Source organism: Beta vulgaris, chromosome 2, assembly GCF_026745355.1.
Source record: "Beta vulgaris subsp. vulgaris cultivar EL10 chromosome 2, EL10.2, whole genome shotgun sequence".
Classification (NCBI taxonomy): domain Eukaryota; kingdom Viridiplantae; phylum Streptophyta; class Magnoliopsida; order Caryophyllales; family Amaranthaceae; genus Beta; species Beta vulgaris.
Window position 1 is genome coordinate 12,571,850 of NC_079203.1, and position 17,166 is coordinate 12,589,015.

General features: G+C 36.1%; 1 non-coding gene across 1 annotated transcript; it reads left to right on the forward strand.

Moving 5' to 3' along the window:
• The first annotated feature begins 5,206 nt into the window (after positions 1 to 5,206).
• LOC125495324 (small nucleolar RNA R71) lies at positions 5,207 to 5,313 on the forward strand. The gene has a single exon (XR_007271966.1). It is a non-coding gene; the product is annotated as a small nucleolar RNA R71 (small nucleolar RNA).
• Positions 5,314 to 17,166: the final 11,853 nt, after the last annotated feature.

The window sequence follows — 17,166 nt, forward strand, 5'->3', positions numbered from 1 at the left end:
ACAGGAGAGCAGCAACGGAACTGGAGAAGAAGTAAAATTCATCTATTTCGAGAGTTTCTTCTGTTTCCTTTCCTCTAATTATTTCAATTGTTAATCTTAGTTTAATTATTATGTCAAATTTTAATTGTTCATTGTTATACAATTGGGTTAATTTAGATATCTGTTGCTAAATTTATTTGTTCTAGGTTAGGGATGTGATGGGTTTTAAAATATACCGCAAGTGCACGGTGTCTGTTTAGCAGAAACTGGCAAATACGGGTCGATCCACAGGGAGAGGAGTTCTACAGATTTGTGTCAATTATCTAACTATTTGAAGAGAATAAATGATTGATTAATTAATAACTAAACTAAAATAAACTAGAACGCAGAAAAATGGGAATTTATCAAATAATTAAAAGCCTAGGGCAATCGATCGGTCCACCATGCTTATACCAGTTTAATCAATATAATATAGTTCAACAACACTTGGATTGAGGTTCGAATAAATGAAATATTTCGCTAATCCTTGGTCAGGTATTAACAACTCCTAGTACGGTCGCTCAACATAATCAAATCTACCTATTGTAACAAGCCTCTAATGAATATGATCTTTCGATTCTAATTCTTATTAGCTAAACATAACTCATGATATTGCGCAATTACATGAATTAAACAAGTATAACAAATCAATAAGAATTATTCTAATTCAATCCAATTATTGAAGAATATCAAACCACAATCAAAAAGGTATAAACATGGCTTCCCTCTCTAAACCCTAGAAATAGACTACTCACTCATGATGATATTAAACGCAATAAACATAATCAAAGTAAAAGAATTCATAAAATTAAACTAAGTAGAGAAGAATACCAAATGATTGAAGAACGATGGAAAAGGAAATCGACGATCCATATAATCTTCCAATGTAAAAGTTCAACAAAAGTAGAGAGAATAAACTAAGTGTTTGGCCCTAAAAAACGTAGAAAATAAGATGGTCTTCACGAAAAAAACTAAAAACCTATTTATACTAATTACAAAACCGGCTAAAAATCCCGAAAAAATGCGTCCCGAGGAACCGCCCGGTCGACCGGGCGAAATCCGCCCGGTCGGGCGACGGTGATTCACAACTTACGACAAAAAAGCAAATCCGCCCGGTCGACGGGAGACCGCCCGGTGGGCGCGTAAGCAAATTTTCCCATTTGGTCGCCCGGTTGACCGGGCTAACATTCCTTGAATTTTGGTGAAAAAATAATTTCGCCCGGTCGGGCAAAACCGCCCGGTCGACCGGGCGGAAAAACAGTGATTTTTGCGTCAACTTGTGAAGGCTGTATCTCTCAAACCAGATGTCGGATTGGGGCGTGTGACCTATCATTGGAAAGCCCTTGAATTCTAGTTTCCAACCCAATTTTAATTTTATGATTATCAATTGTATATCAAAAGTTATGGCAAAATAGTGAACAGGTGTCAGTTTTACACTTCGTTCGCTAACTCTTTGCTTCATTCTAACTCGAAATTGTCCCGAATGGATGCATTGTGATCCTTGAGCAATATATCTTCATCTTCAATGATTGATAAGCTTGATCTTAGGTAATCATAATCCATTTGCATCAAAGTAACCTGAAAATGATCAAAACACGCAAACGGGGAGTAGTAGAGCACAACTTACGTAATTCATTCCATTATGCACCTAAATGCTCTAAAAGGAGTTCCAAATGCAATCAAATGAGTCTAAAAACTATATATAATTGTGACATATCAAACTCCCCCAAGTTAAACCTTTGCTTGTCCTCAAGCAAACAAGACATGAACATGAATATGATTGCTTCACCCCTTCATATATGAAAACAGAGATCAAAATCTTTTATAAAGCTCATAAATCATTCAAGCAGGCACAATTCAAGTTCAACTGTTCAGATTACTCTATTTACCATCGCCCAAATAAGCAATCAAATGCAGCTGCCTTAGATGACATACAAATCTCGAGAAGGCTCTCACTAGGGTGTCACTCCTCTCGACATTTTTGTGGCAGGCAAAAAATGTGCCCGATCACTCACCATCCCAACCATAATAACCCTTCCCACTCACACTCTCATGTGTTTAGAAAGGTAATAATGCCACTCATCCTAACCATGTCGACTCAAGTAGCGAACGTACTCTTTAACCTTGACAAACTGACCACATCAATCTGATAGACAATGTAAGCACAAGCTCAAGAGGACTTTTTCAGGGTTGTAATGGGGCTTAGGTATGGGTATGGATTATGTATGGGAAATGTGGTGGAAAAACCAAGAATAGGGAGCACAAGTTACTAGAAGTATCAACCTGAATATAGCAATAACAGTGTCCCAATTCTATAAATCACAAAATTTTCAATAAACTCATCCTTGAAGCAGTGTGATGAATTTTTTTTCTTTGCAAGCACTTGTAAAAGAAAGAATTTTTGACTTTTTGTTCGTTTCTTCTTTTTCAATCTTTCTTTTTCTTTCTCTTTGCATTTTTTCAATCCCATAATCACATGTATTTCATTTTGCTCATTCTTTTCTTTTTCTCAACTTTTGTACCTTAATACAATCATCTCCATCCAAAGTAACTCATAAAAACTATCTCAGATACTAACTCAAACATATGCTCCCCCAAGCTAGGCTTGGGATTAATATCAAAATAAGGGCCATGGGCATGTAATGAGGTTTAGTAACCTGAAATAGTCATTAGGCTCAGCGGGGCTAAGGAGGATAAAAGTATATCACAAAAATCACTTTAAGGCTCAAAAAGCAGACAAAAGAACGCCTCTATCACAACAATTGCCACAAGCCATCAGATATCAATCGTACGATGTCAAAGTCAAGATCAGTCAGCTAATGAGGAACTAACACACAAGAAAACAGAATGATATAGAAATGAATCCATTGGCAAGAATGAATCCTCACAGTCTAACCAATTCAAGTATGCAGTCAAGATAAGCGCTTTATTATCAAAACTCATTGAGGGTCAAGGCATTTAGAGTTCACATTCCAGCATCACAATCTCAAGTGCCCAACTATCCAGATAAAGAGCCCAAATATACTTTCAAAGAATATCATGGGGCACAGAGAAGCAATCACATCAATCCAGTCAAATCGTATTTTTGTTGTTTTTTCAGCAATATTTTTTTTTTTTTTTTTGTCTGAAAGCAAATAAATCTGGCCTAAGAAAGCAAAAAATCTACACTAAAAGGTAGTAAAAGAGAGAAAATACATACAAAAATCCTCCCCCAAGCTGAACGTGGCAATGTCCTCAGTGCCGCAAGATGAACTATAGGACTATGCTTAGAGGAAAAATTAACGTTAGTACGCTCCGCTCTCTCACTCTCTAAAAGGGAAAAAATGAAAAAATAATAAGAAAAAAAAAAGAAAAAAAAAAAACTACGGGTTGCCTCCCGCTTAGCGCTGGTTTATAAAGGTCCCGCACGACCATATTACCTCCTCAATCTCAAATCGGAGGGGCTTGGCAATGAGTACCTCGCTCATCAAACATTTTCCTCCTGCAGCAGGTTTGCTCAAGCATAGGAGACTTAACAGCATTGGTTAGTTTAAAAGTGACATTATCATCACCAACACTCAAAGTTAAAGACCCAGACTTGACATCTATAACAGCACCAGCTGTACACAAAAACGGCCTACCAAGAATAATAGGAATTTGGCATCCTCCTCCATATCAAGCACCACAAAATCAACAGGAATATAAAATTTCCCACCCTAACAGGGACGTCTTCTAAAACACCTAGAGGGTATTTTATAGAACGATCGGCCATTTGCAAAGTAATTTGAGTGCACTTAAGTGCTCCCATATTCATTTCTTATAAACAGATAAAGGCATGACAGAACAGAAGCACCTAAATCACACAATGCCTTATCTATAAATAACGCACCTACATGGCAAGGGATGGAAAAACTACCAGGATCCTTCAACTTAGGCGGTCTCATTTTGTAAAACAGCACTACACTCTTCAGTTAGAGCGACTCGATCTACCCCACCAAAGTCTTTCTTTTTAGTAATCATGTCTTTCAAAAACTTAGCATAAACAGGCACTTGAGAAATAAGTTCAGTAAAAGGAATTGTTACCTCAAGGTTCTTGACCATAGTCAAGAACTTACCAAGTTGTTGATCGACCTTCGACTTCTGCATCCTATGGGGAAAAGGTAGCCTTGGTGTAATAGGCGTTTCAGAAACCTTTTCCCTCCGCTTTCCTGTCTGATCTTCCTTAGCTAGTTCGACCTCAGACATCGAACTCTTCTCCGCTTCTTCCTCTACCACCTCTTTCTCCTTGCTAGGAGCATCATCATCAATGGGCATGGGAGGAGCATCATAAACAGTGCCGCTACGAAGTGTAACGGCATTGACAGTCTCCTTTGGGATGGGTTGTCCCGGCAGATGACCTGGTTGCCTCTGTGCATTATTTTCCGCCACCTGAGCAAGTTGAGTCTCCAAATGCTTGGTGGTGTTCTTCAGCTCCTTGATGCTCTCCTCATGATTTTTCTGCATAGAAACCATCATTTTCATTAGATCAGACATAGTAGGCTCTTGAGAGCTGGTATTATGAGGAGTTTGCTGCTGATAGCCTTGGGGTGAAGGCCTATTGAAACCAGGAGGGGGTTTTAAGGATCCCCTTGATAATGTGGTTTTCTAGCAGCATGTTGTGGTGGTTTTGATGTGGTGGTTGTAGGAAGATTGTGGTGGAGGTTGAGGATTTTGAACATTGTTGTTCTTGTAGGAAAAATTAGGATGTTCTCTCCAACCGGGTGTGTGTTAGAGTATGGGTTGTGTGGAGGTCTTTGCTGAAAAACATTTGCATGCGCCATTTGATTCGGATCAGGTTGATTGTAGCAACAATCATGACCAAAGTGGCCTTGAACACCACACACTTCACAAAAGGAAGAAGTAATAGGAGCCATGGAAGACATTGCATTAATACTCATAGGAGGAATACTAGACTGCAAAGATTTCAGTGAGTCCATCTTCATGCTCAACTGGGCTACTTGTGAAGACAACAAGGCATATGCATAGCATCCAACTTCTTCTTTATAGTGGTCCTGGAAGAACTATGATCATTCTCTGCTAAGTTGGCCAGAAAATTATACCCTTCATCCACCTCCTTATCTAAGAAGATCCCCCTGCAGATGAATCAACTGTACTCTTGATATGGGGTTGTAGACCATTGTAGAATGCTTGGGTGATGAACCACTTATCCAGATTGTGGTGTGGGCATTCTCTCTGCAGATCCTTGAATCTATTCCATGCTTCCTTCAGTGTTTCATCGGGTTCTTGTTGGAAGGTGGCAAGCTTGTGTCTTATTTCTGCAGTTTTGGTGGGAGGGTAGTACTCTTTCAGGAATGCTTCAGATATAGCACTCCACTCAGTTTCATTAACATCATTCAGCCACTTCTGTGCCTTGTCCTTTAGTGAAAATTCAAAGACCATGACCTTCAACTGATCAGGAGTGACCCCTTGGTGCTTAACGGTACGACATAGCTGTTGAAACCGTTGTAAATGATTTGCAGGGTCTTCAGATGGATGGCCACCAAACTGATTCTGCTGGATCATGTTGATGAGGCCAGGCTTGATTTCGAAGTTGACTGCTTGTATATCAGGCATAGTAGGGCCTGTGGGAACATTGCCAGGAGAAGGTACCCCATAAGATTTCAGCAACTTAGGAGGCATAATTGGTTCAGTTGGTTCTTCCGTGGCTTTTTTCTGATTAGCAGACTGCTTTTTCTTCTTTTGTGTCTTCTTGAGCTGCCGGATGGTTTTCTCAAGATCAGGATCAGTCTGAACTGGAGAACCTGTTCTTTTAGACCTGGGCATAAAAGAAACAAAGAAAAATGTGCAGTGAGATGGCCTCAATTGGAACTTGAAGTTCCAATGAGACAGCAGAAATAGTCAAATAATTAATCAGAAAGCTATAGAAACTAGCCGTCTCCCCGGCAACGGCGCCAAAAACTTGATGGTTTTAAAATATACCGCAAGTGCACGGTGTCTGTTTAGCAGAAACTGGCAAATACGGGTCGATCCACAGGGAGAGGAGTTCTACAGATTTTGTCAATTATCTAACTATTTGCAGAGATAATGATTGATTAATTAATAACTAAACTAAAATAAACTAGAACGCAGAAAAATGGGGATTTATCAAATAATTAAACAACTAGGGCAATCGATCGGTCACCATGCTTATACCAGTTTAATCAATATAATATAGTTCAACAACACTTGGATTGAGGTTCGAATAAATGAAATATTTCGCTAATCCTTGGTCAGGCATTAACAACTCCTAGATTAACATATGCCAGTACGGTCGCTCAACATAATCAAATCTACCTATTGTAACAAGCCTCTAATGAATATGATCTTTCGATTCTAATTCTTATTAGCTAAACATAACTCATGATATTGCGCAATTACATGAATTAAACAAGTATAACAAATCAATAGGAATTATTCTAATTCAATCCAATTATTGAAGAACATCAAACCACAATCAAAAAGGTATAAACATGGCTTCCCTCTCAAACCCTAGAAATAGACTACTCACTCATGATGATATTAAACGCAATAAACATAATCAAAGTAAAAGAATTCATAAAATTAAACTAAGTAGAGAAGAATACCAAATGATTGAAGAACGATGGAAAAGGAAATCGACGATCTATATAATCTTCCAATGTAAAAGTTCAACAAAAGTAGAGAGAATAAACTAAGTGTTTGGCCCTAAAAAACGTAGAAAATAAGATGGTCTTCACGAAAAAAACTAAAAACCTATTTATACTAATTACAAAACCGGCTAAAAATCCCGAAAAAATGCGTCTCCAGGAACCGCCCGGTCGACCGGGCAATCCACCGGTGGCGACGGTGATTCACAACTTACGACAAAAAAGCAAATCCGCCCGGTCGACCGGGCGAGCCCGCCTGGTCGGGCGCGTAAGCAAATTTTCCCATTTGGTCGCCCGGTTGACCGGGCTAACATTCCTTGAATTTTGGTGAAAAAATAATTTCGCCCGGCGGGCAAAACCGCCCGGTCGACCGGGCGGAAACAGTTTTTGCGTCAACTTGTGAAGGCTGTATCTCTCAAACCAGATGTCGGATTGGGGCGTGTGACCTATCATTGAAAGCCCTTGAATTTAGTTTCCAACCCAATTGGAATTTTTGATTATCAATTGTATATCAAAAGTTATGGCAAAAATAGTGAACAGGTGTCAGTTTTTACACTTCGTTCGCTAACTCTTTGCTTCAACTCGAAATTGTCCCGAATGGATGCATTGTGATCCTTGAGCAATATATCTTCATCTTCAATGATTGATAAGCTTGATCTTAGGTAATCATAATCCATTTGCATCAAAGTAACCTGAAAATGATCAAAATACGCAAACGGGGAGTAGTAGAGCACAACTTACGTAATTCATTCCATTATGCACCTAAATGCTCTAAAAGGAGTTCCAAATGCAATCAAATGAGTCTAAAAACTATATATAATTGTGACATATCAGGATGTAGTCTTTTACTCTGATATTAATGAATCGAATTATTTGTTTGGGTTTGAATTGTTATTATTGCAATTTAATAATCTTATTGTTATTCCGTATGATTAATCTGACCAATTAATTGTATGTCTAAGATATTGGATTATTGCGGAAGTGAACGTTCAATATTAGTTCGTGGGATTATTAAACGTCAAAGTAGCATAATTTTAGGAATAGTTATACACTTGGGGTGGTCTTTTATATGAATTTCTTGCTCATAATGGGTTTATATTAATTGTTATGACCACGGAAGTAGGCGTAAGATTAGTATGAATATGCTTCTTTTACCTTGGAAGAGGAAATAATATATCATAGGAAGTTCGATCATTGCAACCCAATATTATTTCAACCCAATAACTAGTTTAATCTCATTATAGGAAGTAAAAGGTGAAACACGAAACCTAGAACTATCTCTCTCATATTTGATTCTTACCTATTATCCGACTTTTTAGTGTTAGAATTAATAGTTCATATTACTATAAGGGTTTAGTTTATCACCACTAATCTCTATTTCCGGATCGTCTAGATAATATTAGTGTCTCTTAATTTGGTAGTTGATTATACCTCCTTGTGGGAAACGATATCTTGCTTACCCTATATTTACTTTAATTGACCCGTACACTTGCGGTATTTTAAGGTACATTTAGGACCAACCAAGTTATATTGACAGATAGATGCTTCTAACAAATTCATTCAGACTATTATAAAAAGTTTGCACAAGCAACCAATCTGGGACACCATGGTGAGGACGTTGACGTTGTAAATGTTTAATCCTTTCCCAAGCCTCATGTAAAGACTCCACCTTTGATTTTAATGTTGATTGTTTGCATGCTTTTAACAAGTTAAAACAAGAGTTAATTTCAGCACCTATTGTAATAGCCCCTGATTGGAATTTACCTTTTGAATTGATGGGCGATACAAGCGATTATGCTCTTGGTGTTGTACTAGGATAAAGAAAAGATAAAAAGTTGAATGTGATTTATTATGCTAGTAAAATGCTTAATGATGCTCAATTAAATTATGCAACTACTGAAAAAGAATTACTTGCTGTTGTTTTTGCAATGGATGAGTTTAGATCATATCTTATATGGTCTAAAATAATTGTTTACAAAGATCACTCTACCTTAAAATACTTGTTAGATAAAAAGGATGCTAAACCTAGACTTATTCGTTGGATACTTCTGCTACAAGAATTTGATTTAGAAATTAAAGATAGAAAAGTTGTTGAGAATCCAGTGGCAAACCACTTATCTAGACTGCAAATTCATGAAAGAGGTAATGCAATACCCATTAACGATAGCTTCCTTGATGAGCGTTTGTTGGTAGTTTCTAACCTCTCTTGGTACGCTGATTTAGTGAACTATTTGGTGCGTGGTATTATTCCCCCTGATTTTAGCTATCAACAGAAGAAGAAATTTATGTGGGATGTCAAGCATTATTTTTGGGAAGAATCTTTGTTATACAAGTTTTGTGCTAATGGTATAATTAGACGTTGTATTCTTGAAGAAGATATAGAAAGAATATTGCTTCATTGTCATTCTTTAGAGTGTGGTGGTCATTTTAGTACTAACAAGACAATAGCTAAAATTTAGCAATCTGGATTTTATTGGCCTACTATGTATAAAGATGCAAGATATTTTGTTGCTAAATATGATAGATGTCAAAGAGTTGGTAATATATCTAAGAGAAATGAAATGCCTATGAATATTATTCTTGAAGTTGAACTATTTGATCTTTGGGGAGTCGATTTTATGGGTCCTTTTCCTCCTTCTCTAAACAATAGATACATATTTGTGGCAGTTGACTAGGTATCTAAATGGGTTGAAGCTATAGCCACTCAAAATGATGATTCAAAGGTTGTTATGAATTTTATCAAAAAGAACATATTTTCTAGATTTGGTGTTCCTAGAGCAATATTAAGTGATGGAGGATCTCATTTTTGTAATAAGCCACTTGATAGTCTTTTACGAAAATATAGAGTCACTCATAAAGTGGCTTTAGCTTATCACCCTCAAACAAATGGTCAAGTAGAGCTGGCTAATAGGGAGTTAAAGCAAATTCTTGAGAAAACAGTTAATAACTCTCGAAAAGATTGTTCTAGTAAGATAGATGATTCTCTTTGGGCCTATAGGACAACCTTTAAAACACCTTTAGGCATGTCTCCTTATATGCTAGTGTATGGAAAATCCTGCCATCTCCCTGTCGAAATAGAACATAAGGCTTATTGGGCTATTAGAGAGTTAAATATGGACCTTAAACCTGTTGGAGCTAAGAGACAGTTACAACTAAGTGAATTAGAAGAATTCAGACTAGATGACTATGAGAATGCTAAATTATATAAAGAAAAAACAAAACTTTTGCATGATAAACAATCAAACCTAAACAATTTGAAGTAGGTCAGCAAGTTTTACTTTTTAATTCGCGACTGAAACTGTTTCCTGGCAAGTTACGATCTAGATGGTCCGGCCCCTTTACTATTGTTAAAGTTTATCCTTATGGTTTGGTTGAATTACAAGGTCAAAATGATATTTTTCACTAGTAGAATAATTGCTTATTGCTGCGGTTTTACCCATACACAACAATATATCACGTAAAAAGAAAAAAAAAATTTAAAATTACCATATTGCTGCGGTTTCGAACGAAAACCGCAGCAATATGGTCTCAACAATTTTGTTTGAAATTTTTTTGACTATTTGACCAAATATATTGCTGCGGTTTCTAGCAGAAACCGCAGCAATATAATAAATTAATATTTAAAAAATATTATTTGAACCTATTACTGCGGTTTCTAGAAGAAACCGCAGCAATAGGGTTATTAGGGTTTTTTAATGTCTTTTAAAAATAGGGTGAGCGTCGTTTCCTCATATTTCTATCTCACTCCTTCCCTCCTCCCTCATTCAGTTTCCTCCCTCCTCCCTCATTCAGTCTCCTCCCTCCTTCTTTGTCGGTTCACCCATCTTCTCTCCTCAATCGTTCTTCAATCGTTCTTCGTCGTTCTCGACGAAATCTTCCCTCCTCCTCGAGATATCACGCACATCACCAGTCTTCCCTCCTCGAAATTTGGTCTTCGTTGGTCGGAGATGAATCATTTCATCTGTGTTCTTCGTCGGTTCACCAGGCGAATTGAAGACGAAGACTCGCGAAGCCCGTGCTCATCGGCCGCGTCGAGATTTCCTTCGCCATTTCATCCGTGTTCTTCGTCGGTTCACCAGGCGAAGACGAAGACACAACCTTTGTTGTTTCATCTAACTTCGCCATTTGAAGCCCGCGCTTGATGGTTCACCAGGCGAAGACGGTTCACAGGCGAGGTTCGATCGTCGGTCAGCCTCTGTCGTTCCGTCTTCGTTCTTCCTCAAAAATCCATATCTTGTTTTTTTTTTTTTTTTTTGTTTTTTTTCTTATTTTTATTTTTTAAGATTCATATGATGTTAACGGTCAGATTCTGATTTTTGGTTATTTTTAAAATATATTTTTTTTAATTTCTTTTCTTATATGTGTTGGATTTTGTGTAATTTTTATGGTTTTGATTTTGTATATCTTTTCTGTATTTGAATATTGTATAAGCATTTTTTGTCATTATTTTGAATCATTAGTGTCTTATTTTGTTCCTAGTTCCTTTTCATTAAAATTTGATGGCAAAGACTAAAACAAAAAAAAAAATTTCCTATACCAGTACCCTATTGTTGCGGGTTTTACTAAAAACCGCAGCAATAGACTTCATTTTATAGTATTGAAAAACATACATATTGCCGCGGTTTTACCCAAAAACCGCAGCAATATCTTCCAATATTGCTGCGATTAAAAACCGCAGCAATATAATTATTACCTATTGCTGCCCCCTTAATTGCTGCGCGCCCAAAACCGCGGCAATATGCCACTTTTTGACCGCAGCAATAAGCATTAATTCTACTAGTGTTTTAAGATAAATGGTAACCGTCTTAAATCATATATTGCAGGTGAATTATCACAAAATCAGCTTGTGCAGATGGAGGATTATTCTGTGAAGGCAATGGTGAGATTGTATACAGGAGAGTTGGAAAATGTTGGCTGGGATAAAAATGTGTGGAATAGGCTCACTATGCCTAAACACAGATTTTTTGTGTGGCTCACTATGCATAACAGACTACAGACAACTAGTAGATTACACAAAATTGGCATTGCAAGCTCTTCAAAATGTTTAATCTGTGATGATGAAGAGGAAACTCAAACACATCTCTTGTTTGAGTGCAAATATAGCTCTGATGTGTTCAGACAGGTGAAAAATTGGTGTGGGCTCCCTGATACTCTCACAAACATCCATGAAGCGCTGAGATGGATAGCAAGAAGCAAGAAGCCATATTTCCATAAGAAGGTTTTGTTTGCTATAATGGGAGCAATGATATATCACATCTGGGGGTCTAGAAATGAGGCCTACTGGAATCATAGGGTAATAGCTATAAATAGAAGTGTAAATACAATTCAGAAAGAGATAGTAGAAAGAATGTATAGGGTGATGCCTAAGAAAATAGGCATAGAAGGAAAAGTGTGGCTTAGGAGTCTAGCTAATCAAGTTTGTAACTAGCTGTGTGTTTGGCTCCTAGGGAGTGAGGGTCCAACCTAGTTGGTTCGTCCCTCCCTATGGGTGCCTGTGGTTGTAATAATTTGGAGCATGAAATGAATTTATTACTTAGAAAAAGAAAAAAAAAATTACCTAAAGGAGTGACTTACTCCTTAGAAGATCCTATTGCAACGTGACTTTCAAGATAGTCAAGCTCGTGACGTGCTACTTGGGAGGCAACCCAAGCTACTCTATTTTTATTTTATTTCTTTTGTCAGCGTTCTTATCTTCTTTCTATTTTATTTTTTTTCATTTACCTATGGAGGTACACATCTAGTTACAAAGCCATAAGTCAATTTCGCTGCTGCTGTTACCTGCTACTGTTATGTGCTGCTGTTGTCTACTACTGCTATGTGCTGCTGTTACCTGCTGCTGATATGCCTTGCTACTTCCTTCTACTATGTGATGCTGCTGCGGGCTGCCGTGTGTGTCACCATTATTCCAAGCTTTTACATAGCGTAGCTAGCTGCCGCTCTCTTACTGTTTTGCACGAGCGAAGTTGTCTTACACCTCCAGGTTGTTTCTCTTTAAGTCTTTTATATCCCATGGTCATTGCTATAGTTTGATCCCCTTTCCCATATAGTATGAGTATATTCAAACATTGAGGACAATATTCAAACTAAGTGTGGGGGGAGTGGCTAATATATTCCAAATTTGTTTTGCTTGCTATGACTGGATACATGTTGGCAGAGGAAAGTAATTGCATTATTTATGCTCAAATTAGTTGGATTAGTTGGGTATATGCTCGATATGGTGACTGGAAAATATGTACATGTTACACAGGTTGTTTAAAATTTTGGATTAGTCCTATTTATGGGGAGGTGCTGCCCAAATTTTTCTAGAATTTTAAGTTTTCGTTTGCCAATATGGTAGGTAGGTTTATTTTTATTTTTATGCTAGTTGAAGAGCAACAACTGGATGAGGCTCACACCTTATCAGAGACGGCCCGACTACATGCTTAGGAGGCGGTGCATTCAATTCACGTACCTCCTACCGTCCCACTTGGAACTGTTTCTTGCGAAGTTTACTTCTCTTTTTGCTATTCAACGTGGTTTTTTAGTAGTTAGAGTTTGAATCTTAGAGTCAATAACATTTTGAATTCCCAATCCTATTGTGAAACAAGTGATTATTTTTCGAACTAGATAAAAAATAGATTTATGTTTTTGATGAGTTAATTTGTATTGGATGAGTAATTTGATATGGTGGCCTAAAATCCTTTTTTTGGCACTAGTTTGTGGTAAGATGATTTCGTGCTCCCCAAATGCGAGGAGACCTTTTGTCGTGACAATTTAAACCTAGTGAGAATTTTTGAGCCGTCTACCATTTATGACCAACATTCTTTTGGTCGATATTATCTTATTCATGTGTGTTTAATCTCCTCCTTGTTTACTTATATCTTGAGTTTGCATTGTTTCTCCCTGAAATTACAACTTATTCATGTTTAGAAAATGATTGAGGCATTCTTTTCTTATTAGAACTTTCAGAGCTTATAGGTTGAATTCATAGAACTAATCACTTTGTTTAGCCCAATTAAGCCTTAATGTTCATTATTCTTTGTTTAACCATACATTACAAGCTTGCAACCTCCAACAATATTATCCCGAGCGTAGCTAAATGGAGTCCTTGTACGAAACTTGAATGTATGTGTTTTGGTGAAGATAGTGTTTAGAAAGTGAAAAAGGGGATTATAGAAGAAAAACTTAAAACAAAATTAATTTGAAGAAGAAGAAACTATGGAAGAGAAAAATATATATTCAACAAGTTACATTCTGTATATAAAAATGGTTATAGTTGCAAGGTTTAAGATTGATAAGGTGATGGGTACGAATGGATAGAAAAAGTTATGGAGTATGGCGTTTCTTATCGTATATAAAGACTTTTGAGACTTAATATTCGAAGGTCATGTGTTCTATTTCGTTCATATACTCCATTTAGTTTTGCTCTTTTCAACACCACATTCCCAAATTATTCCTACCCTTGACCTTAGCCCCATTACAATCAATATAAAAACCTCATGATTTTATACATGTGTTAAGTCTATAGTGGTGGAGGGTGAGATGTGGTTCAAGCTTAAAGAATTTGTAAGCAAGTTGAGTTGAGTTTTGAGTGACCCCATAATTCTTACACATTTAAAAAATTGTCTTTTGAGAGTGTTGAGTGTTAATTAATTCCATGTGAGGTTGCCATGAAAGGTTAAATCAAATTTGTAGAAAAGTTGTAAGATTGGTGGGCTATGAAAAGGTGCTACATATTATTGTTAGATCCATACTTATTAATTTATAATCCTAAAAAAATGTTTTTGAAAGAAAATGAACTTTGTATTTTAAAAATTTTGATCACTTGGTGAAAATTTTTAGTTCGGGAAATTCTTAATGTGGCTTTGTGGGTATGCCAACTGAAAATCCTCACGAGACCATACTCGTCCACTAGGGTAGCGTAGGGGTTTAAAGGGTTTGTTGCACGTGCTAAGTGCAATCGTGATTCCTACGACAGTGAGTATAGGTTTAATTGCTTTATTAGTTTAGTTTTTTTTATTTTTTTTATTTATTTGCTCGAGGACTAGTAAGTTATAAGTGTGGGGGGAGTTGATAATGCTCTATTTTATATATGATTCTTGCTCGTTATATTACTCTTTGGTATAATTTATGAGACTTATAATAGACTTTCTTTTCATATTTTGATGTTTAAAGAGTTAAGTTGCTTATGTTATAAAGTTGTTTTAAAATATGAAAAATGTGCTCAATAAATTATTTTTCTTGATGCTACAACTACAAATCTCTATATGTTAATTTGGCTTGTCCAATATTCATAGTAGTAGTAAGTTTTTACTATGCAAATATGTTATTTTAAAGTTTATTTGTTTGTCACTTCATTATTTTATTTTGTAGGTAACAATTACAAAAAAAAAAAAAAAAAAAGAAAAGAAGAAAAGCAGAAAGCTTACAAGTTACAACATGAGACTAATTACAAAAGGAGAATGGATGGACCCCTTCCCCTGAAAAAAAAAGAAAAGAATGGATGGACCCCTAAGTCCTAAGATACTGGGCCGAAAAACAACACAGTAATTAGAAAAAAGGCAGCCTAAACCTAAGGACTAAGGAGAGGGGAGGCAGCATTGAGGAGAAAATACAGAAAAGGCGGCACTACAGAACGAAGCACGAAAAATCAGAGACCAGTTCGAGAGAAACCCACGCAGCAATAGAAAGCCAAAATTTACGAGGAGGAGAGCAGACGCAACAGAGGCGAAGACGCCGATCAGATCAAACGAACGAAAATTCATCTGTTTCGGGAGTTTCTTTTGTTTCCTTTCCTCTAATTATTTCAATTGTTAATCTTTGTTTAATTATTATGTCAAATTTTAATTGTTCATTGTTATACAATTGGGTCAATTTAGATATGTGTTGCTAAATTTATTTGTTCTGGGTGAGGAATGTAGTCTTTTACTCTTATATTAATGAATTGAATTATTTGTTTGAGTTTGAATGGTTATTATTGCAATTTAATAATCTTGTTGTTATTCCGTATGATTAATATGGCCAATTAATTGTATGTCTAAGATATTGGATTATTAGCGGAAGTGAACTTTCAATATTAGTTCGTGGGATTATTAAGCATCAAAGTAGTATAATTTTAGGAATAGTTATACACTTGGGGTGATCTTTTATGTGAATTCCTGTTCTTAATGAGTTTATATCAATTGTAATGTTCACGGAAGTAGACATAAGGTTGATATAGATATACGTATCCTACCTTGGGAGAGGAGATTATATACTTTAAGTGATTCGACCATTGCAATTTATAATATTTCAACCCTACAATTAGTTTAATCTCATTATATAAGAAGCAAAAGGTGAAACCCGGAACCTAGAATCAGTGGCGTATCTAGGAATTTACTTATGGGGGTACGAATACGTAAGTAGTTAGACTCGTTATTTTTTTTTATTTCAAAATAAAGCTTTATTAACATTTTTTTCTCCCTAAGTTTAGGTAAGAACTTTGATATAATTGCTAACTATTTAACTGTTCAATGTTTCAATTTAAATAACCAGATCTTTAAAAATAAGTTGTTCAATTTAAAAACAGTTGTTTAAGTATATAAATGAGGAATTTTTTTTCTCCTTAAGTTTAAGTAAGAACTTAGATATAATTGCTAACTATTTAAGTGTTCAATATTTCAATTTAAATAACCAGATCTTTAAAAATAAGTTGTTCAATTTAAAAACAGTAGTTTAAGTATATAAATGAGGAAAATTTGAAGGAAAAAGAATAGAGAAAAAATTATTATTTCGGAGCTTTTCTTTTTGTGGGCTTATGAATTTCTAGTTGCAGAGTAATCTTACTTATAAATTTTTAGTTTCACACTAATAGCCATAGGCCCATAGAGAGTAGTATATTGTAGAGGTGTTGAAGCTAAGATAAATTAAACATGAGTCAAAGGGGAGTAATTAAAAGCAAAAAAAGAACTTTGTGGGGTTTTGAACTCAAGACCTCCTCATGAATTCATGGATCTTACTTTTCGCTTCTGCTACCAACAAGACAAACCTCAACATATTGATTTATTTTCATTATTTTCCAGAAATAATGGGGGTACAGCTGTACCCCTTGTACCCCCTCTAGCTCTGCCTATGCCTAGAACTATCTCTCTCATATATGATTCTTACCTATTATCCGTCTTTAGAGTTAGAATTAGTATAGTTCTTATTTTATTAATCTAGTTTATGACCACCAATCACTATTTTCGGATCGTCTAGATAATATTAGTGTCTCTTAATTTGGTAGTTGATTATACCTCATTGTGGGAAACGATATCTTTCTTACCCTATATTTACTTTAATTGATCCGTACACTTGCGGTATTTTAAGGTACATTTAGGACCAACCAAATTTTTTGGTGCGGTGAGCGTGGAACCAAGAATAATAAAATCAACAGGAATAATAAATTTATCGACTTGAATTAGCACATTTTCTAGCATTCCTAATGGATATTTGATAGATCTATCGGCAAGTTGCAAAGATAGAGTAGTAGATTTTATGTTATGCA